The following is a 22,710-nucleotide window of genomic DNA, read 5'->3' as shown; positions in this document are numbered from 1 at the left end:
GCAGCTGACTCAGGGACAGCCTCCTCCGCAGCTGACTCAGGGACAGCTTCCTCCGCAGCAGACTCAGGGACAGCCTCCTCTGCAGCAGACTCAGGGACAGCCTCCTCCGCAGCAGACTCAGGGACAGCCTCCTCCGCAGCAGACTCAGGGACAGCCTCCTCTGCAGCCGACTCATGGACAGCCTCCTCTGCAGCAGACTCAGGGACAGCCTCCTCTGCTAAATGTGACAATCTGCCTGATTCATTCTTGGTTGAGTTCTTCTGTCACTGCCGGGTGAAGCAGACAAGGCAGTAGGATCCATTTGCAGTATTGTTTAATACACAAACTCAGATACACACACGAAAACTCAGGAACAGGAAACAGGACTCAGGAACTGAACAACCAGCCACATAACATTAAGAACTCAACAAAGACTGCACGACACACACCGACTTAAATACAAGGGTAGACAAGCTAAACAAGATAACAAGAGGGTGTGGCTAATGGGAAACACCTGGGAACACTAACAACATGAAAGATAGCTGTAACACATGAAACAAGACAAAAACATAGACTAAACTCATGACACTGACAAATTGGGGTCTCGTCTGAGAGCCCAATCACCTTGAAGTGGTAACAGAACGAGCCAATGCACTAGGGATGCACCGAATCCAGGATTCGGATTCGGATTCGGCCGAATATTAGGCTTTTTAACGGGGTTCGGTTTCTGCCGAACCTCAGAATTTTTTTCCACCGAACCGAACCCTAGGCTTGCACTACGCGCGCTACGTCGAAGTCACCAATCAGTGAATGACATCAGAGTACCGCGTGAACGAATAGAGAGCAGACGGCTCCTTATGCTTTTGAATTGCTCTCGCGATACTTTGATGTCATAAACTGATCTGTCTGTGCAGCGCCGGTTCAAGTCGAACAAGCCTGTTGTGTAACGTGTTGTGTCAGGAAGAAAAATTGGGATAGCTCACAGCTAAAGTTATTGCAGAGGACAGACAGACTCACGGAGGCGATTGGCATCTCACAACTCGCACTTTATTCCGCAATCGAACTTGTGTAACTGTCTGTCACACGTACCATCCACAGCGTTACTTAACAAAATAAGGTAAAAAATGAGCATCAAACAGAAATAACCCGCATACATGGGCATGTGTTCGAGGCGCACGGCACATACAATACAGACTGCAGACAGTTCAAGAGGGAGCGCGCAGTTCTTAAAAGGGCCACACCTTATTTCCACCCGTTACAGTAGGTGCACCGTTCGAATGCAGTAGGCTGTGAGAAAGTGAAAATGGAACTCGTGAGCAGAAAAAGTGTTGTTTGGCAGTACTTTTAGTGAAAAGAAGGCAATTCAAGTCGAGCTACATGTTCAATTTGCAATGCCGATTTGTCTCATGGTGGCAAGGAAACAATAGGCTACACAACATCGCCGCTGTTAAAATGCATAATGGTGCTTATTCTTTCTTTTTTTTTTTTTTACAGATATAAAAGTAAAAGTAGTGTTTATTATTTACAGTAATAAAATTAAATGAAAAATCCACTTTGTTTACTTCATTAATGTGTTTACTGTGTTAATGGACTGAGGATGAGAGTAGGATTCGGTATTCGGTTTCGGATTCGGCAGAATCTTAACCAGTGGATTCCGTATTCGGCCGAACCCCACAAATCTGGATTCGGTGCATCCCTACAATGCACATTGGCTAGTGAGATTTGCATCGCAAACCGCACCCCCGCTTCCGGGTATATAAGGGCTTGCGTGCAATACTCATATCAAGCTTTTGCTTTGGAGCCGAGACGGTGTCCTGGCTGTCAGCGAAGGCACAGGAGTTGTGGCGACGGGTATTAATGTCATTAATAACTTAGACATTCCCTATCAGTCAGTCACGTTCGATGTTAATCGTCAGTGACTGACGAATTGGGATCCCTATGGAAGTCGCCACAACTACTGACTCCTTCTAGCGCTCTGAGTTTGCTGGCTGGGGTAGAGAAGGGGACTGCTTAATAGGGATGGGAATTGATAAGATTTTATCAATATCAATGCCACTGACGATCCTGCTTATCGATCCGATTCTTTAACGATTCTCTTATCGATTCCTGATAGGACTGTGTGGGAAAAAGTAGTCATGTGCTTTTTTTAGGGGAAAAAAACCAAGTGGTTTTATTTGTTTTATAGCTAACACTTGAGAAAGCAAACAGTACTTTTTATGTAATTTATGTAATAAATGGAACCTTATTGTAAAGTGTTACCGATTTATTATACACCGAATCAGACATCTCGTGAGTTCAGTGTTGGAAAGATCAGTTGTTTTAACTATTCATTAAAGTGAATCGGTTCAAATGAGTCATTAGTTCGCGAATTGGACATGTCATTATCGTACGTGTGCGCGTTGTGTGATTATCCCGGCGGTTGGGACATCCCACAAGATTTGTGTCATCACAGAAAACATTTCATCACTGGATAGTTTTTTTTTTCGTTTGTTTAAAGTGTGGTTTATGTCAGCTGAATGTGCGGAACGCTTTTCAGAGAAGATAAGTTAACGTATTTTAGCACAGTTCACACCCAGTGGTAATTCATGAAAATAAAATGTCAGAATGCTCCACATGAAACTTTATCTTCCGACCTTACCATCGTGTCGATTTATTTTGATTAATATGTGCGAGGGAGAGAGAGCAAGACAGCGCTTAGTTTTGAGACGGTGGAGCCTTATACTTTCGCCTTGCTCCAAGAGAAAGAGAATGCGCGCGCGCGACCGGGGCTCTCTCTCTCTCTGCTTGTTCAGTTTAACATGCGCCCTGTCACAAGCGCAGCAGTTCATCTACATTACTCACCGATCAAATAAGACTTTGGCAGGACAAAAATTCGCTTTGGACGCCGTGCTATGGTGCTCGATAAAGGACAAAAGGGACAGTTGTGAGTCCACGGTCTGTACATACTATGGCTGACTCAGAGCAGGAGCATCGATAAAAGGACTCTTTAATGTCGAGGGCATACAATATCGATGGTTCTCGAGTGGAACCATCGTTTTCAATTCCCATCCCTACTGCTTAATCACAAAGATTGTCAATCACTGAGTTCCTTTCACCCTATACAGTGAGACTGTTGGATAACACTGGGAAAGCGTGCTTATTCCAGTTTTAGAAAGGGATGCTGCGGAGGCCACATCCTGCCCAAGCCTTTTCCTTCTGCTGTCCTCCATAGCAGACAAAGAGCTGTTGCAAAGTCCTGAAACTTTGTGTGTGGTCCACGTACAACACAGGGCGCGAATGGGAAACAGCAACACAAGGGCTGGGTCTGCCTCCTCCGGGGGCAGCGCTTGTTAGTTCACCACCTGGTCCCTGAAAAGGAGTGGTGGGAACTTTGGCCAAGTATCCAGGCCGGGGTCTCGGGGTGATGTGAGAGTTAGCCGGCCTGAATTCCAGGCTATTAATAAAAGTGAGTGCAGCCAGGAGTGCTATCCTAAAGGACAGGATTTTAATCTCCACTGACTGCAAAGACTCAATGGGCCCTATTTTAACGATCTGAAATGCAAGTGTCAAGCGCAAAGCGCAAGTAACTTTGTGGGCGGATCTCGGCGCTGTTGCTATTTAATCGGCGGGATAAATGACTCTTGCGCTCGACGCAAATCTAAAAGGGGTTGGTCTAAAGTAGCTTCATTATTCATAGGTGTGGTTTGGGCGTAACGGGAAACAAACCAATAAGAGCGTCATATCACATTCCCTTTAAGAGCATGATGAACGAGGTGCGCTTGTTCCATGGCGCAATACTATTATAACGGCGCATTTACCAGGCGCGCTTCAGAATCGGTTCACAGCAAAGGAGATCGATGTTCTCGTCAGGGCCGTAAAAGAAAGAGAAGTGACATTGGGGATGGGACAAACCCACCCAAATTAGCTTCGGTTAAACATGCATGTAATAATTTGGGTAAATGTGTAAGCTTTATGCCTATTTTTCCCATCGTCATGGACACAACAATGATTTACCTCATGTTTTAATATTTTTCCTTATAATAATGTATCATTTGCAAAAAGTAAAATGCATCTGTGTAGATGAGAGAATCATCTACAGTGTATGCGCGTTGTTCACACTCTGTATTATGGCCAAGCATGCGCGCTTAAAATAGCATCTGAATGTACGCGCAACGCGCCACTGACTTTAGACTAGGTTTTTCCTGGTCAGTGGCGCAATTGTTTTCTGGAACTGCAAAATAGCACCAGGGATTGTTTGCGCCAGAACACGCCTCCTTTTTTACGCTGAACCGCCCAGGGAGCGCAAGTTCATTCCCTCGTTTGCCGGCGTGCGTCTGTGGAGGGAAAAGTCCGCTTTGCACGGGTGCAAAATACGAATGATACATGCGTCGGTGTACAAAGTCAATTGCGCTGGGTGCAGGATAGGGCCCAATGGGTGCTCTCTGTAAGTGCGTCAGGACCACGAAGAGGTCCCAAGAGGGATATGAGGGATGGCAGAGGGGGATTCAACCTCCTGGCGATTCTCAGGAACCTGACAACCAAGTCGTGTTTCCCTACAGACTTGCCTCGTAGAGTGAGTTCTCGCTAAAGTAATAGTGTCTACTACCGCTGGGTGTAGGTCACTTAAACCCTCCGTGTCCCATCCATAGACCCCACGTGGAGGTTCTAGAGATCTGGACGCGGGTGCCAGATGGAGCCCCGTCCCTGAGAAAGCAGGTCCTTCCTCAGTGGAATCCACCAGGGAGTGGCTGTCGAGAGGAGCATGAGTTCTGGGAACCAGGTCCGTGTAGGCCCTTAAGACGCAACCATGAAGACCTGCTCCTTGTCCTCCTTGACCTTGCACAGGGTCTGTGTGAGTAGGCTCACTGGGGGAAACGCATATTTGCGTAGGCCCGGGGGCCAGCTGTGCGCCAGTGCATCTGTGCTGAGGGTCCCCCCTGAGTGAGTCCAAAGTGGTCCCATATCAACTGGACTGTCCAGGGGTGGAGTCACCACTCTTCCATGGACGTATGCTGTCGTGAGACCTTGTCGGCTGCACGATTGATGTGAAATGCATAAAGCAACCTGAGTCACTTCTGACTCCAAGGCGCAAGAGGCAAGGCCCTGCGGGGAAGCCCCTACTGTGATCCTCAGGTCACCCTCCACCTCTTTCGAGGTATTTTAGTCTCGACCTCAACATCGCGATAGTCATCTTTCCGCAGTGGGTGCATGACTCATCTACAAACTCTACCTCAGCATGCTTCCGGCCCAGACACGTGAGGCGGAAAAGTGTGGCTGTCAGACGGGACCAGGAAACGACCGCATCCAGAGGTACACGGGTGGAACAACATCTTGAAAAAGATGAAACCCCATTTAGGGAAATTCAAGCTCTTTAGTGTTCAAGCTCCCTGGGGAAAGCCACTTGCACTGGCCATGCACACTCAGCAGTTGCGACCTCCGCTGAAACACGGCCCCACACCAACACTGGAACTGGTTCCTTCTCGATCCGTTGACCACAACGATGAATGTAGAGCAGAGTAAAACAAAAGACCGCTCGTCTCTGAAGCAAAAGCTCGATGTGAGTATTGGACGCGAGCCCTTATATACCCGGAAGCGGGGGTGCGGTTTGCGATGCATTGGCTCGTTCTGTTACCACTTGAAGGGGATTTGGCTCTCAGTCGAGATCCCAATTCGACGATTAACGTTGAATGTGACTAACTTATAGGGAACCCTTGTTATTAGCGACACCAGTAGCTGTCTTACCATTGTGGCGAGATCGGTATGCTTAGACATGGCCCTGAGAAAGTTTACGAAACTAATCAAATGTTCAATACTACAACAAGGCCAAACCAAGAACTCACTGACAATTAGTATGCTGAATGCGATTTTGCTTTTCAGTGCAATAATTTTGTACAGCTCTGTCTTATTTTCATCACTTTCTTGTGGTATAGCTTGACAAGAAGCCTGCTTTTATAGTATTTTGGTGGAAAACTGCTTCTCATTACAAAACTGGTGAAATGCTATAGCTTTATATTCACAAAAATATTATACATTTTAAAATAAACTGAATTTGGTGCACTTTAAAAGCGATCCAAAATCATAGCGTCTGCAAAGTGTTTACTGTGAACTGAGCCACTCAAAACACTTTATTGTGAGATTTACACATACTGCTCCCGTGGCGCTGACGCTGAAACATGCATTTAAAGCAAAAGAGAGTATGGAGTATTCCTTTCAGGAATGTGGAATTAAAATGTGAACTTTGACATTCAAATGCAAAAGATGGAAGGATGATTTTCCCGTTTTTGTTAGATGTTGATACATTTAAATTATTTAAAATATTTGGATATTTGGTTTGATTTTGCATTTTCTTGTCAACTAAATTAGTCAAAATTAACATTAATTAAATGTTTTTTATTACGTTATGCATTTTTGAAGCTGTGCTGTGTGTTGTAAAGGGAAGACGTGGCTCATAATAAAGTGTTTTGAGTGGCTCAGTTCACAATAAACACTTTGCAGATTCTTTAAAAATGCACCAAATTTTAATTTAAAATTAATAATATAGGTTTGTTGAAAAAAAGCACTTTGTTAACAGCTAGATTTGTGGTTTTCAATAGACAGTACAACACAGTGCTGTTTGGATTAGCCTATATCTTTTCGACGCACCATCTTGTGGAGGGTTGATTTACAAACCGGGTGTTCGCTGACCTACTGCAATAGTCAGGATTTCCACTGTCTTGAAAAAACTGCATAAATGACGAAGTCTAATTTTCAAAATCTGATTTCTAGAACTGGAAAAGTCATGTAAATTAATCAAATCGTATAATTATTTGGTTTAATAATTATTATATATCGTATAAAAGTTCTTTTGGCTTTTAGTATGAATATGTTAGTCTTAACCCCCTGGGGTCGGCGGTCACGCCGGCGATACCAGCTTTTATTCTTATCAATGAAAAAGAGACTCAAAATACTCTGTTGATTTTGATCTTACATATAAGTGTTGTACATCATTCGATCCTGTTAAGTGTCTATTTTTTGTGTATACTCACAATAAAAACTAAATGTTGTGCTTTTCGCCAAATAAAGAAAAACAAACATGATGCGAGTTCTGCCTTCTCTCTGTCAGTGAAGTCTATTCTGAAACGCGTCCGAAAATGAACTGTAACTCAGCGAATATTCAGTCAAACAGGCACGAGAGATATGTCTTTATGAAGCTTGAATTCTCTTCTTTTAAATGAAGTAACAATATTCTCTGTTTATGCAATCTGTATGAAAAGAGAGAGATGTTAGTCGTTCACATTACCATTCTCGCAGCTCATTATCTGCTAATGTGAACACGCCCGCGGAGACTGCGCGCCATTCAAACGCAAAAGATCTGAGGCAATCCATGCAAACCTGTGAACGCCCACATCAGCTGGATAAAACACATTAAGTTTAATCAGCTTAATGTACTCTACGTCATCTTGCTACGCTGTGAGGAATAATACTATCGTAATAATAATCCTGGGAAATTTACCTCAGAAGTGCTGGTTTAGTTTCACTTTGAGGAGCAACGGATCCAGCTGAGGATTGTGAATAGTAAGTTCTTTATTCTTAAGTGCCTTGTTGTAATCGCGATATGCAATTGTGTCTGTAAACCGCAACAAGACTGTTTTAATATGAATCGCATGTCTGTGTGTGAGTGAATGAATGGCATAGATGCGCACTGTTGTTTACTTCAGCTGTAGTAAACAACAGCGCGCATCTGTGCCGTTCATTCACACTGGCACTTACATTAGTAAACATGTTATTTTTACATGAACACATCTACTAGTTAAGCTTTTACCAAACTATATTGCTATACTGAGATGAGTATGAGTCTTTGTATAAGACATAAAAATAAACGTTTTAAATTGCAAATTAACATTTATATGCTAATATATCATAAAAACGATATGTTACAAACGAAATATGAATGTTTAGACAAGATTTCGTTGATTAGTTTTGGATAGATTATAAAGTTTTTACTGTAAAAAATACTACTGCCACATCAAATAAGCTTTTGTTAGCCAATTTCTGCTCATATGTTAAATATATAGTATGGGATGTTTTGTCAAAAATAAAGTAGGTATATTGAATTATCAACTAAGATGTTATTATAGTGTTTGTTCCAATATTCAAACTAATGAATCCTTAACTTTGAAATACGTATGATAAAATGTATACTTTTTACAAAGAAAGATTACACTTGAAATATTGTTAAAATTGTAATTGTTGTTGTAATTATAACCTTTTTAATAAAATAGCAAAAAATATATTTACAAAGTAAAACTAAACAAAAAAAATCTAAATCGGTCAATATAAGCCTTCTCATCAAATTATTTTTATTGTGTTTTCTTAGTGACAAATTTGGGGAGAGGATACTTATTCCAAAACTTTCTGAAAATACAGTATGAGAATTAACTGCACAATTACTAGAAATGTTTACCTTGGATATTATACAATTTCCATGAATACAAAATTTGTGGAAAAAGACACATTTTGTTTTGAAACAGATGTTTCCAACTGTAACTTTGAACCAATTCTGTAGAATATACAATATATATATATATATATATATATATATATATACACTCACCTAAAGGACTATTAGGAACACCTGTTCAATTTCTCATTAATGCAATTATCTAATCAACCAATCACATGGCAGTTGCTTCAATGCATTTAGGGGTGTGGTCCTGGTCAAGACAATCTCCTGAACTCCAAACTGAATGTCAGAATGGGAAAGAAAGGTGATTTAAGCAATTTTGAGCGTGGCATGGTTGTTGGTGCCAGACGGGCCGGTCTGAGTATTTCACAATCTGCTCAGTTACTGGGATTTTCACACACAACCATTTCTAGGGTTTACAAAGAATGGTGTGAAAGGGGAAAAACATCCAGTATGCGGCAGTCCTGTGGGCGCAAAGGCCTTGTTGATGCTAGAGGTCAGAGGAGAATGGGCCGACTGATTCAAGCTGATAGAAGAGCAACTTTGACTGAAATAACCACTCGTTACAACCGAGGTATGCAGCAAAGCATTTGTGAAGCCACAACACGCACAACCATGAGGCGGATGGGCTACAACAGCAGAAGACCCCACCAGGTACCACTCATCTCCACTACAAATAGGAAAAAGAGGCTACATTTGCAAGAGCTCAGCAAAATTGGACAGTTAAAGACTGGAAAAATGTTGCCTGGTCTGATGAGTCTCGATTTCTGTTGAGACATTCAGATGGTAGAGTCAGAATTTGGCGTAAACAGAATGAGAACATGGATCCATCATGCCTTGTTACCACTGTGCAGGCTGGTGGTGGTGGTGTAATTGGTGTGGGGGATGTTTTCTTGGCACACTTGAGGCACCTTAGTGCCAATTGGGCATCGTTTAAATGCCACGGCCTACCTGAGCATTGTTTCTGACCATGTCCATCCCTTTATGGCCACCATGTACCCATCCTCTGATGGCTACTTCCAGCAGGATAATGCACCATGTCACAAAGCTCGAATCATTTCAAATTGGTTTCTTGAACATGCCAATGAATTCACTGTACTAAAATTGCCCCCACAGTCACCAGATCTCAACCCAATAGAGCATCTTTGGGATGTGGTGGAACGGGAGCTTCGTGCCCTGGATGTGCATCCCACAAATCTCCATCAACTGCAAGATGCTATCCTATCAATATGGGCCAACATTTCTAAAGAATGCTTTCAGCACCTTGTTGAATCAATGCCACGTAGAATTAAGGCAGTTCTGAAGGCGAAAGGGGGTCAAACACAGTATTAGTATGGTGTTCCTAATAATCCTTTAGGTGAGTGTATATATATATATATAAAGTTTTTTCTTTTTTTCTTTTGTCCTCGCATTCTTTCTTGTGGTTCCCTCTCAGTGACACACCTGACTTGACTAAAAGGCTGATTATGCGTCTCATTAAGCGGATCATTGTCTTCTCAGGTGTGAATCACAGCATTATTCATGATCATTCACGCCCCCACGCATATTGCCTTTCCAAACAAAAAGTGTCTTACAAAATTCAAATCAATGTATTGTTTTATGTGAATGATTAGGCAGGATGATTTTCAGATAGTTTTGAAGCAAAAACTCTAGGCGACAACATCCATTAGTCAAAAGTCTTGTGGACACATATTTAGTATGTGTTTTGTGGCCTTATTTCGTTGTCGTTTTTTTTCAATAACCATGTATAAACATTATTCTCTCAAAAATACAAACATGTGTGTGTGTGTGTCAAGGTTATAATCGTTAACGAAAACGAACGAAAAAACAAAAACTAGGTGGGAAAAAACATTGTCGTTAACTGAAATAAAAATAAAAACGAGGCATTACAAAAAAACGAAAACTAACTAAAACTGTAATGTGTGTTTGGCAAAACTAACTAAAATAAAATAAAATTATAGAGTAAATGTCCTTAGTTTTCATCTTTGTCAATGTCTTTTTTAACGCTATTTAAAACACGCAGTGTATTCGTTCAGCTGCATTTCCTTTCCCTGCTCTCCCTCCGTCTCTCTGTCACACACACACACACGCACACACACAGCCCGTCCCCTCCGTGCACACCGCGTCTCCATGAAAACGAGGGTTCGACGTTGAAAGCATGTTCGCGAAAGGTTGATATGTCGTAAACACCTTTACACAATCACACATTAACCCTCTGGGGACCAAGAACGCACCCGTGCGTTTTGGCAGATTTTTTTCACATAGCAGAAAAATAGTCTTAAGCTTCTCCATCATTTCTGGTCATACAGAGTTATGAAACATATTAAAAAAAACTATTAAATGTCTACTTTTTTATGTGCCCACCTACAATCGAAATAAAATATTGTGCTTTTGTAAAATAAAGAAAATAAACAGGGTGTGCGTTCTGCCTCTTCGTGTCCGTGAACTTTTTTTCTGGAGCACGTCTATAAACTTAAACAAAACTCAGCTAATACTATTCACCCAGACATGAGCAATATATGTTTATGATAATTTAAGTTTGTACTTTTAAATTATCTAATTTAAAACTAAAATAAATATTCCCTGTTTATGTAATCTATATAAAAAGAGAGAGGTGTCAGCCGTTCTCATTATCGTTCTCGCATCTCATTATTCCGCTAATGTGACACGCCCACGGAGAGCGCGCGCTATTCAAACGCTAATGATCTGAAGCAACACATTGAGACGTGTAAACGCGCATATAAACTCTGTAAACACACTATATTTAGTCAGATTAATGTACTGTCGTCTTGCGCGGCTGTGAGGAATAATCCTGGGACATTTACCTACCTCAGAACAAGTGCTGGTGTATTTTCACTTCGAGGAGCGAGCTGAACTGTAAGTGTTTTTATTCTTGTGGTTTGTTCTAATCGCGATATATAATAACGTTAGTGTCTGTAAACGCAAAAATAGCCTACTGTTTAAATTTGAATCATGTTTCTGTGTGTGTGTGTGACTAGTTTTGGATAGATTATAAAGTTTTAACTCTAAAATAGACATCAAATAAGCTTTTGTTAGCAGTTTCTGCTCATATGTTAAATATATAGTATGTTTTGTCAATAAACTAATCAACTAAGAATAGTGTTTGTTCCAATGCAAGCTATATCAAAATAATGAATCCTTAACTTTGAAATATGTATGATAAAATGTATTGGCCTACTAAGACATTTATGGAAAAAAACAATTTTCTTTTCAAGATGTTTCCAACTCTAACTTGGAACCAATTCTGTAGAATGGCCCATATAACCTATTTGAACAGGATTTGTTTCCAGGTATGACTAAAAATGTGCTTTTGACTTTCATTTATATTTTGATTTTATATATATATATATGTATATGTATGTATGTGTGTGTGTGTGTGTGTGTGTGTGTGTGTGTGTATATTGTCCTTGCATTCTTTCTTGTGTGACACACCTGAATGAAAGGCTCATTAATATGAGGGTCTTTGTCTTCTCAACCACCTAATTATTCACAATGGGGTTGGGCCGTTCACGCCCATTCGCATATTGCCTTGGCTAACAAAATAATGTTTTTCACAATTTAAAAGAATCCATTGTGTTATGTGAATGATTAGAAAGGATGATTTTCAGATCATTTTGAAGCAAAAACTCTAGGCCACAACTTCCATTAGTCAAAAGTCTTGTGGACACATATTTAGTATGTGTTTTGTGGCTTTATTTCAGAAACTTTAGTTTTTAGTTTTTTCAATAACCATGCATAAACAATATTCTCTCAAAAATACAAACATGTACATGTTGCTCACATATTATGGTAGCCCTGTTTGTGCTAAATAGAGTGTAATTTCACCTGTGCCATTAATATGTTAATAAGCAACTGAAAAAAGCACAAATGTCAGGGCATGTCAAAACATCTCAAGGACCCCAAAAACACCTTGGTCTCCAGAGGGTTAAAAAGTGGTGTCAAAATATTTTACATTCTGAATACAATTTTGTCAGTGTGTTAATGTCGACCCGAGAAGCGATTGTGACTTCTTTAGAAAGTTAACTAGTCGCAAATTTGAGGTAAAATGCACTTGGATTGTCGATGTCAGCTGTGGGATTTGTATAGGGTGTGAATTTTATATGTGAAGATGTGAAGATTTTTGGTACAGCGTGTGGATTTTGTAAGGTAAAGGAATTTCACATTGTAGGCTACATTTTATGTACTGGTTTTATTGTTGAATAGATATTTCTAAAATTGTATGATGTTTTTGTTGAGTTATTATTACACAATTCTTTTTCTGACCTTTTTGAATCTTGCCCCTGACAAATAACCCAAATTACAATGAAAAACTAAAACTAACACTAAAACTAATAAAAACTAAACTAAAACTAAGCATTTTCAAAAAATAAAAAATAAACTAAACTAGCAAATCCACTTTAAAAATGAATTAAAACTAAACTGAATTTGAAAACAAAAATTCAAAACGAAATAAAAATAAAAACTAATGAAAAATGCAAAACTATAATAACTTTGGTGTGTGTGTGTGTGTGTGTGTGTGTGTAAATCTGTGGAGAGCAGGATTTCAGCAAAATCTGTTGCTTGGGTGTAACATCTCCTACCTAAATCGAGTTTCAAATCAACTAGTGGGATGTTGCCTGTTTTTAGCACTTTGTGAAATGCTCCTAAACTAGCTTTCTTGTATCACAGTTCCTCTCTAGCTTTACTGAAAACCAATGCCTAAAATAAAATATCAATAAAGAGATAACAAGCGATTGTGAATGTCTTTTGGATCACATGTTTGATGATTAGCTGTTTAAAGCTGCTGATAAACTCACAGCACAGGCAATTAGAAATGGCTCATTGAGAGTTAAGCATTCTTTAGAGGAAAGTACCTGTTTCCAGACTGTAGCCGACAACAGAAGACTGTTGGCTATATGATCTCATAATGTGTGCTTTTGTTCTAATATTTGTTTATGTAATCTCCACCTCTTCTATCCTCAACCTTCCAACTTCCAACAGCTTTGTTGCCTTTTAGCAGAATAACTGTGTGTATGTATTGCACCACTCGCCTTGTGTTGTACACCAACAATCATTGACTTCACAAGCGTCATACTCTTGGATTATAACTACAACACCATACTAGGACCAGCTAATTACATGGCCTTGGGCTCCACCTGTTTAGTGCTGATTAAAATGAATTTGCATATAATTAGATGTGAAGCTAATAAAGATTCGATGAGATTAAAATACAGTGAAAATGTAATGGGAACAATGGAGATAAAAATCCTAATGGAAGTAGACAAATACAATGTTTTATCTTTGTCTCCTCCCTAATGATTTTATAGTGGACTGACCATTTGATTTTTTTGTAAATTCATCAAGTCATTCATTTATTAGATGAGGTTGGAAGACATCCCTCTCCTCTCAACCCTTTCCACCCCTTTCTCTCTCTGCCCCCTGCCACAGATATTGATATATACACAGATACACAGATATAAAGAGAGTTACCCAAAGAGTCAACATCAGAAGAGAAAAACACCACCAATATCTCCTCCTACACACAGAATGAGCGGGTGTGCTTAGAGGGATCACCTTCAACCGCCGGGATCTTATTTGTTCTGTGTGTTTTGACATTAAGCGATCAGTTTAGTCATCAATTGCTCTGACTGATTGATCCAAAATGACCACTTGACAAAAGCTTACCTCTTATGCCTATAAACTCTTTTGGGTGTTTCATTTGATGAAATATGAAAGATAGAGACATGCAGACAAAAAATAATATAATTACTTTTTCAGCTTGAATACAAATATTAATATGTAACAGCATAGCCTGAAAAAAGTACAATCTACAGACGCATGTGGCTATTAGCACTGCATGAAATAAGATCCCTTTGTGCTACAGATGTTAATGCTTTATTAAAGAAAGCTACTTGTAGATACAGAACTTTGAAACCAACCAAAGGTAAATCAGATATATGGCAATGTTCTTATACAGCGAAGGCCAAAACATTCCTAATGTCTGCTGGTTTTTGTTAAAGCCCATCCACACCAAGAAAGATAACTATAACTATACTAGCGTCCAGGTTATAATAGTTTTGCTTTGTTAAATTTCTTTTTATTTTAAATATCATTTTCAATTTGCTTTAAATTTCAGTTTAGATTTAGTTAGTTTCATTAATGGTTTTGTTAGTTTAAGTTTAGTTTTTATTTTGCAAACACATTTCTGTTTAGTTTTTATTTTATTTACTTTCAGTTTTAGTTTTAGGGTGTACTCACACTAGCCAGTTTGAACCGTGCCCGAGTGCGTTTGACCACCAAAGCGCGGTTCGTTTGACTAGTGTGAGTGCTCCGAACCGTGCCCGGGCGCGGCTCGATTAGCCGGCCCTGGCCCGCTTGGAAGAGGTGGGCCAGAGCATGGTTCAGTTGGACTCGGGCGCGGTTCGCATGCAGTTGTGAGCGCTAACCGTGCATGTCATGGTTTTGCGACGCTCCAAAACCAACACAGTCCGTAATCAAAGCTGCAAAGTCCTTGCTGCACTTCAGCTGGTACCTTGCAAACCTCCTCATACGAGCAGCACGATTACGTGAAAATTTCCGCGCCACTAAGGCGACACATCTGTTTAACAACAGGCTGTGGACCACCGTGGACCAAACGACACAAAATTATCCACAAAGAAAACAGAGCGATGGACTTCATTGTGTTCAGAGAGCGCCGCTCTTCTTGTTTATCCCGAAACCGTCGCACGCACCATAATGACGTAAGCGTGCTCCGGCACGAATGCTGAAACCCTATGTGAGTGCAGGCCAGAGGGGGAGTGGGGAGGGGGGACAATCGTACTCGGGCCCGGTTCATGGCAACCGTGCCTAGTGTGAGTACACCCTTAGTAATTATAGTTTAGCAGAGCAAACAGAACACTTCCAGTGTAGACCAAAGCGGGACGCTTAATTTCAGCAAAGTTTACTGTTTGCCCAGATTACAGTTAACTCTTGTGCAGACATCTTAATAATAAAAACAAAATAATGGTTTGAGATTGAACAAAGCACTAAATAAATGGAACTTAAAAGTATACAAGAAAAAACGATGAAAAATTCAACATAAAAACAAAACAGCTCAATTCATCAGACTACAGCCAACACAACCTGCTGTGAAGCCAGTGTGATTAAATAATGACGTATCTATGCAGTGTGTGTGTGTGTACATGTTTTTCTATCCTGGCGGGGACTTAAACCAGAATGCACACAGAATAATGGGGACTCATGTCACTGTGAGGACCTAAATTGAGGTGCACAAGCTTATAAATCATACAAAATTATTTTTTTGAAAACGTAAAAATGCAGAAAGTTGTGTGTTGGGTAGGTTTAGGGGTAGGGTTAGTGTAAGAAGACAGAATATACAGTTTGTACAGTATAAAAACCATTACGTCTATGGACATTCCCCACAAAGAAAGTTGATCAGAGTGTGTGTGTGTGTGTGTGTGTGTGTGTGTGTGTGTGTGTGTGTGTGTGTGTGTGTGTGTGTGTGTGTGTGTGTGTGTGTGTGTGTGTGTGTGTGTGTCTGTTTGTTTTTGTATGCGCGCACGTGTGTGTGTGTGTGTGTGTGTGTCGTGTCCTGGTATTCCATACATTGCTAGGAAATGTCTCACGTGGATAATAATATTATTAGCACGATTGGTATGGTAATAGAGATTGACATGGTGATGGATGTGGCAATGTTAAAGTGAACCCTCGTATTAAGACTTTAATGGCTTAATATAATGTCAAGTCAAGTCAAGTCACCTTTATTTATATAGCGCTTTTTACAATACAGATTGTATCAAAGCAGCTTCACAGTGATAACATGAAAATAATACAACAAAGTTTGCTTCTAGAAGAAAATTGCGTCATCGTCCACCTGAAGTAAGGCGGATCAGTAATATTGTTGAATATTAAATGTCCCCAACTAAGCAACCCAAAAGCCAAGGCGACAGTGGAGAGGAACCAAAACTCCATCAGGTGACAGAATGGAGGAAAAAACCTTGGGAGAACCCAGACTCAGTCGGGGGCCAGTTCTCCTCTGGCCAATAAATGGAACAGTGTGTGATTCGGGCAGCATTACAAGTCAGATTGGATCGGAACATTTAGAGTATTTATTCATTTCCATCTGTTTGGAAGTGGAAGTAATCACGCCGGTATGGAGACGAGTTGTTGAGGATCAGTGCCGATGGCGTCGTGTCGATGAGGCCTTCACAGGGCTGATGAGGCTGGCACTTCAGGATGAGTTGGGATGGGTCCAGGCGCAGGTCCACCATAGAGGGTCCCTCGGGATAAACAGAGAGACTAATATTAGCGTAGACGCCATCCTTCTTATGATGTACCAAGTACATCAGGATTTACGGGACGTGTTCCCGGTTCCGGCTGATCTAAACTATGTAGCCTAATTTTGAATTAAGGAAGTCTATAGTGTGTTTTGTGTATGCTAGGCCAAAGAGATGTGTTTTTAGTCTAGATTTGAACTGACAGAGTGTGTCTGCTTCCCGGACAATATTAGGAAGATTGTTCCAGAGTTTTGGTGATAAATAATTAAAATATTAACATTAAAGAGGTGTGTGAACTCGCAAGTACGATGTCAGGCACTGTAATTTGCTCTGGCCCCCTTCCTGTACGCAGGAGTGATGAGATAGTTAGCCGATTGGCCTCACTGAATGGTTGGCTGTCGAAGTGGTGTCCGCAGAATAATATAAAATTCATAGACAATTGGAAAAGTTTTTGGGGCAAGCCTGATCTGTTGAAAAGAGATGGTATCCATCCCTCCTGGGCTGGTGCTGCTCTTCTCTCTAGTAATTTGGCTCATAGTCTTAGAGCTAAAACATGACAATCTGGGGCTCAGGTCAGGAAGCAGACAGACTGGCTAAACCGACCGTCTGCTAGCGGCCTCACGTCACCAAGGTCAGATAAATCCCATCACATAGAGCCACTTTCACCTAGATATCATCATATAGAGACTGTGTCTGTTCCCCGAATTTGGAAATCCAAAAAACGTCAGGTTAAAAATTTAATTGATGTTCAAAAAATAAAAAACAGATATAATACAGATGAGCAAATGATAAAGCTTGGGTTGCTGAATATTCGATCCCTTACTTCAAAATCTCTTATAGTTAATGATATGATTTCAGATTATAATCTTGATATGCTGTGTTTGACAGAAACCTAGCTAAAACCAAACGATTACATTATTTTAAATGAGTCAACCCCACAAGATTACAGTTATAAAAATGAACCTCATCTGAAAGGCAAAGGGGGAGGTGTTGCTGTAATTTATAGTAATATTTTCAAAACCACTAAGAAATGTAGCTTTAAATATACTTCTTTTGAAGTATTGGTGCTTAATGTAAAAATATATAGTGTAAACGATAAATCACATTTGAGAATTCTGCTGGCTACTGTATACAGGCCACCAGGGCACCATAAAGATTTTATCAAAGAATTTGCGGACTTTCTATCAGATTTAGTATTGGCTGCAGATAAAGTACTAATTGTTGGTGATTTTAATATACATGTAGATAATGAAAAAGATGCTTTGGGATTGGCATTTAAAGACATTGTAAACTCAATTGGAGTTAGACAACACGTGTCAGGACCTACTCATTGTCGTAATCATACTCTAGATCTAATATTATCACATGGAATAGATGTTGATGCTGTTGAAATTCTGCAGCAGAGCGATGACATCTCAGATCATTATCTAGTCTCATGTAAATTACATTTAGCCAAGGCTGCAAAGCCGACTCCGTGTTATAAATACGTTAGACCTATAACTTCTGCCACTAAAGATTGCTTTATCAATAATCTTCCTAATCAGTTTCATCATCTCAGCATCCCAGATAGCTTAGAAGAACTCGATATTGCAACAGAAACGTTTAACTCTCTCTTTTCCAGCACTTTAGACGCAGTTGCTCTGTTGCGCTTAAAGAAGATTAAAGAAAATAGTCCAACGCCGTGGTACAGCGAGCACACTCAGGCCCTAAAGAGAGCAGCCAGAAAAATGGAGCGCAACTGGAAGAAAACTAAACTAGAGGTATTTCGGATTTCGTGGAAAGAGAGCTCAATTGCTTACAGAGAGGCTTTAAAAGCTGCTAGATCTGCTTATTTTTCAAACCTATTAGAAGAAAATAAACATAATCCTAGGTATTTATTTGAAACAGTGGCTAAACTAACGAAAAAGAAAGCTTCAAGCTCAGAAGTGTCAAAGCAACACGGCAGTGATGACTTTATGAACTTCTTCACTTATAAGATTGATAATATCAGGGACAAAATTATAACTATGCAACCGTCTACCACAGTATCGCATCAGACAGTGCATTGCAGTCTCCATGAGGAAAAATTTGATTTATTTGTTGCTATAGGAGAGGAAGAATTCTGCAAACTCGTTAATTCATCTAAATCGACAACTTGTATGTTAGATCCTATACCGACTAAGCTACTGAAAGAGATGTTTCCAGAGGTCATATATCCTCTTCTTAATATCATTAATTCATCTTTGTCTCTAGGATACGTACCAAAAACCTTTAAACTGGCTATGATAAAACCGCTTGTTAAAAAACCACAACTTGATCCTACAGAATTAGTCAATTACAGGCCGAACTCGAATCTGCCTTTTCCGTCAAAGATATTAGAAAAAGCAGTATCTTCACAACTATGTTCCTTTCTAGAAAGAAATGATATCTGCGAGGATTTTCAGTCCGGATTTAGACCGTACCATAGCACTGAGACCGCTCTCATTAGAGTCACAAATGATTTGCTCTTATCATCCGATCGTGGTTGTATCTCTCTATTAGTGTTACTCGATCTTAGTGCTGCATTTGACACCATTGACCACAACATTCTTTTAAATAGACTAGAAAACTATGTTGGCATTAGTGGAATTGCATTAGCATGGTTTAAATCATACTTAACTGACCGTTATCAGTTTGTAGCAGTAAATGAAGAGATGTCTTATCGATCACAAGTTCAGTATGGCGTACCACAAGGCTCAGTACTAGGACCGCTGCTGTTCACTCTGTACATGCTACCATTAGGAGATATCATTAGGAAACATGGAGTTAGCTTTCACTGTTATGCCGATGATACTCAGCTGTATATTTCTTCAAAACCCAACGAAACTTACCAATTCACAAAATTAACGGAATGCATAGCTGATATAAAAAATTGGATGACTAGTAATTTCCTACTACTAAATTCTGAAAAGACAGAGATTCTAATTATTGGACAAAAAACTTCCACACGTAATAACCCAGAATACTGTCTAACACTTAATGGCTGCTCTGTCAAGTCTTCGTCGTCGGTTAGGAACCTGGGTGTGCTATTTGATACCAACCTTTCTTTTGAAAGCCACGTGTCTAGTATCTGTAAAACTGCATTTTTCCATCTTAAAAATATATCTAAATTACGCCATATGCTCTCATTGGGAAATGCGGAACAATTAGTCCATGCGTTCATGACCTCAAGGCTAGATTATTGTAATGCTCTACTGGGTGGTTGCCCTGCACGCTTAATAAACAAACTACAGCTAGTTCAAAACGCCGCAGCTCGAGTTCTTACCAGAACCAGGAAATATGACCATATTAGCCCGGTTCTGTCAACACTGCATTGGCTCCCTATTAAACATCGTATAAATTTTAAAATATTGTTGATTACCTACAAAGCACTAAATGGTTTAGCTCCGCAGTACTTGAGCGAGCTCTTAACGCATTATAGTCCTTCACGTCTATTGCGATCTCAAAATTCCGGCCAGTTGATAATACCTAGAATATCTAAATCGACTGCTGGCGGGAGATCCTTTTCCTATTTAGCACCAAAACTTTGGAACAGTCTTCCTACCATTGTCCGGGAAGCAGACACACTCTGTCAGTTCAAAGCTAGACTAAAAACACATCTCTTTGACCTAGCATACACACAATACATTATAGACTTCTATAAATTCAATGTTAGGCTGCATAGATTAGGTCAGCGGGAACTGGGAACACTTCCCTTAAATCTTGATGTACTCGCTACATCATAAGAAGAATGGCATCTACGCTAATATTAGTGTCTTTGTTTATCCCGAGGTTTTCCCGCAGCCTGCCGGATCCAGGCCGTGTCCAGATCTGACGAAGGAGATTCGCCTGGACCCGATGACAATGCAGTGCTGAAGTATCCACTATCCTCTCCCTATGGAGGATCCCTTTCCCACTCTACAGATAAAGCGCTGTGAATTCCGGCTCGCGTACCCCGAAGTGATAAAATAAAACAAAATTCTGTATCAAAATTTATAGGCAAGAAAAGTAGTTTGTTTAGGCTGGGTTGTATGAATTACAAACCTGCGCACATATTTTAAAAAGCACATAACTATAGAATTCTGAATGAGCATGTGAACGCCGTCAGCGTTAATCACAGGTTCGCGTTTAAAGTCTGATCATTTCGACGGAGGTGAATCAATCAAAGTTAACTTTAGCTGGAAGTAACATTATTCAAGAACCGCTATAACGCCAAAACAATCTGTTACCTTAAATTATATGTTTATCTCTGTAAAGCTGCTTTGAAACAATTCATTGTTAAAAGCGCTATATAAATGAAGATGACTTGACTTGACTTAAATAGGACAAGGATCTACCGCCTGCAGTCGATTTTGATATTCTAGGTATTATCAACTGGCCGGAATTTCGAGATCGCAATAGGCGTGAAGGACTATAATGCGTTAAGAGCTTGCTCAAGTACTGCAGAGCTAAACCATTTAGTGCTTTGTAAGTAATCAACAATATTTTAAAATGTATACGATGTTTAATAGGCAGCCAATGCAGTGTTGACAGAACCGGGCTAATATGGTCATATTTCCTGGTTCTGGTAAGAACTCGAGCTGCGGCGTTTTGAACTAGCTGTAGTTTGTTTATTAAGCGTGCAGGGCAACCACCCAGTAGAGCATTACAGTAATCTAGCCTTGAGGTCATGAACGCATGGACTAATTGTTCCGCAGTTGTCAATGAGAGCATATGGCGTAATTTAGACATATTTTTAAGATGGAAAAATGCGGTTTTACAGATACTAGACACGTGATTTTCAAATGAAAGATTGGTATCAAAGAGCACACCCAGGTTCCTAACCGACGACGAAGACTTGACAGAGCAGCCATCAAGTGTTAGACAGTATTCTAGGTTATTACGTGTGGAAGTTTTTTGTTCAATAATTAGAATCTCTGTTTTTTCAGAATTTAGTAGTAGGAAATTACTGGTCATCCAATTTTTTATATCAGCTATGCATTCCGTTAATTTTGTGAATTGGTAAGTTTCGTTAGGTTTTGAAGAAATATACAGCTGAGTATCATCGGCATAACAGTGAAAGCTAACTCCATGTTTCCTAATGATATCTCCTAATGGTACCATGTACAGAGCATGTAATGTAAATGATGTCTCTTACTGAAATATGAAGTAGATAACCCATCAAAGATTTACGTTATTTTAAAAATCCACATTGTTTTATACATATTTTGTACAATGTGGGCACTATTTTAGGTGTGCAGTGCATTCTATGTCGATGACATCAAATGGTTGCACTCGGTGAGCTACTGGTGCTACCTGTTGCTATTTTTACCACAACACAACTCGGAATATAAAATACTGATACGATGCCACATTGTGTGGCTTTTGGTTGTAATTTTAATCTCATCTCCCTAAATCCAGCAGCCAAGCCTCCAGCCTGGCTCCTCCCACTTTAATCTCCACCCTGGCTCCTCCCACCTTAATCTCCACCCTGGCTCCTCCCACCGTAATCTCCACCCTGGCTCCTCCCACCTTAATCTCCACCCTGGCTCCTCCCACCGTAATCTCCACCCTGGCTCCTCCCACCTTAATCTCCACCCTGGCTCCTCCCACTGTAATCTCCACCCTGGCTCCTCCCACCTTAATCTTCACCCTGGCTCCTCCCACTGTAATCTCCACCCTGGCTCCTCCCACCGTAATCTCCACCCTGGCTCCTCCCACCTTAATCTCCACCCTGGCTCCTCCCACCGTAATCTCCAACCTGGCTCCTCCTACCTTAATCTCCACCCTGGCTCCTCCCACCTTAATCTCCACCCTGGCTCCTCCCACTGTAATCTCCACCCTGGCTCCTCCCACCGTAATCTCCACCCTGGCTCCTCCCACCTTAATCTCCACCTTGGCTCCTCCCACTGTAATCTCCACCCTGGCTCCTCCCACCTAATCTCCACCCTGGCTCCTCCCACTGTAATCTCCACCCTGGCTCCTCCCACCGTAATCTCCACCCTGGCTCCTCCCACCTTAATCTCCACCCTGGCTCCTCCCACTGTAATCTCCACC

The 22,710-nt window shown here is 40.5% G+C and overlaps 1 protein-coding gene across 3 annotated transcripts in view; it reads left to right on the top strand.

Moving 5' to 3' along the window:
* The window catches only part of tmem200a (transmembrane protein 200A), a 32,377-nt gene that overhangs the window by 5,942 nt on the left and 3,725 nt on the right, over positions 1–22,710 (top strand). Inside the window, exon 1 of one of the 3 annotated variants that reach the window (XM_056262914.1) lies at positions 7,427–7,512. The exons of the other annotated variants lie outside the window; for them this stretch is intronic. The gene's annotated coding sequence lies outside the window, so the exon portion shown is untranslated. Of the gene's footprint in view, positions 1–7,426; positions 7,513–22,710 lie in introns of those variants that run through there. 3 annotated transcript variants of the gene reach the window in all.

Source organism: Rhinichthys klamathensis, unplaced genomic scaffold (genome assembly GCF_029890125.1).
Source record: "Rhinichthys klamathensis goyatoka isolate OS25496 unplaced genomic scaffold, OSU_Roscu_1.1 h1tg000001l_1, whole genome shotgun sequence".
Lineage (NCBI taxonomy): Eukaryota > Metazoa > Chordata > Actinopteri > Cypriniformes > Leuciscidae > Rhinichthys > Rhinichthys klamathensis.
This window is presented reverse-complemented; position numbering and strand designations above follow the sequence as displayed.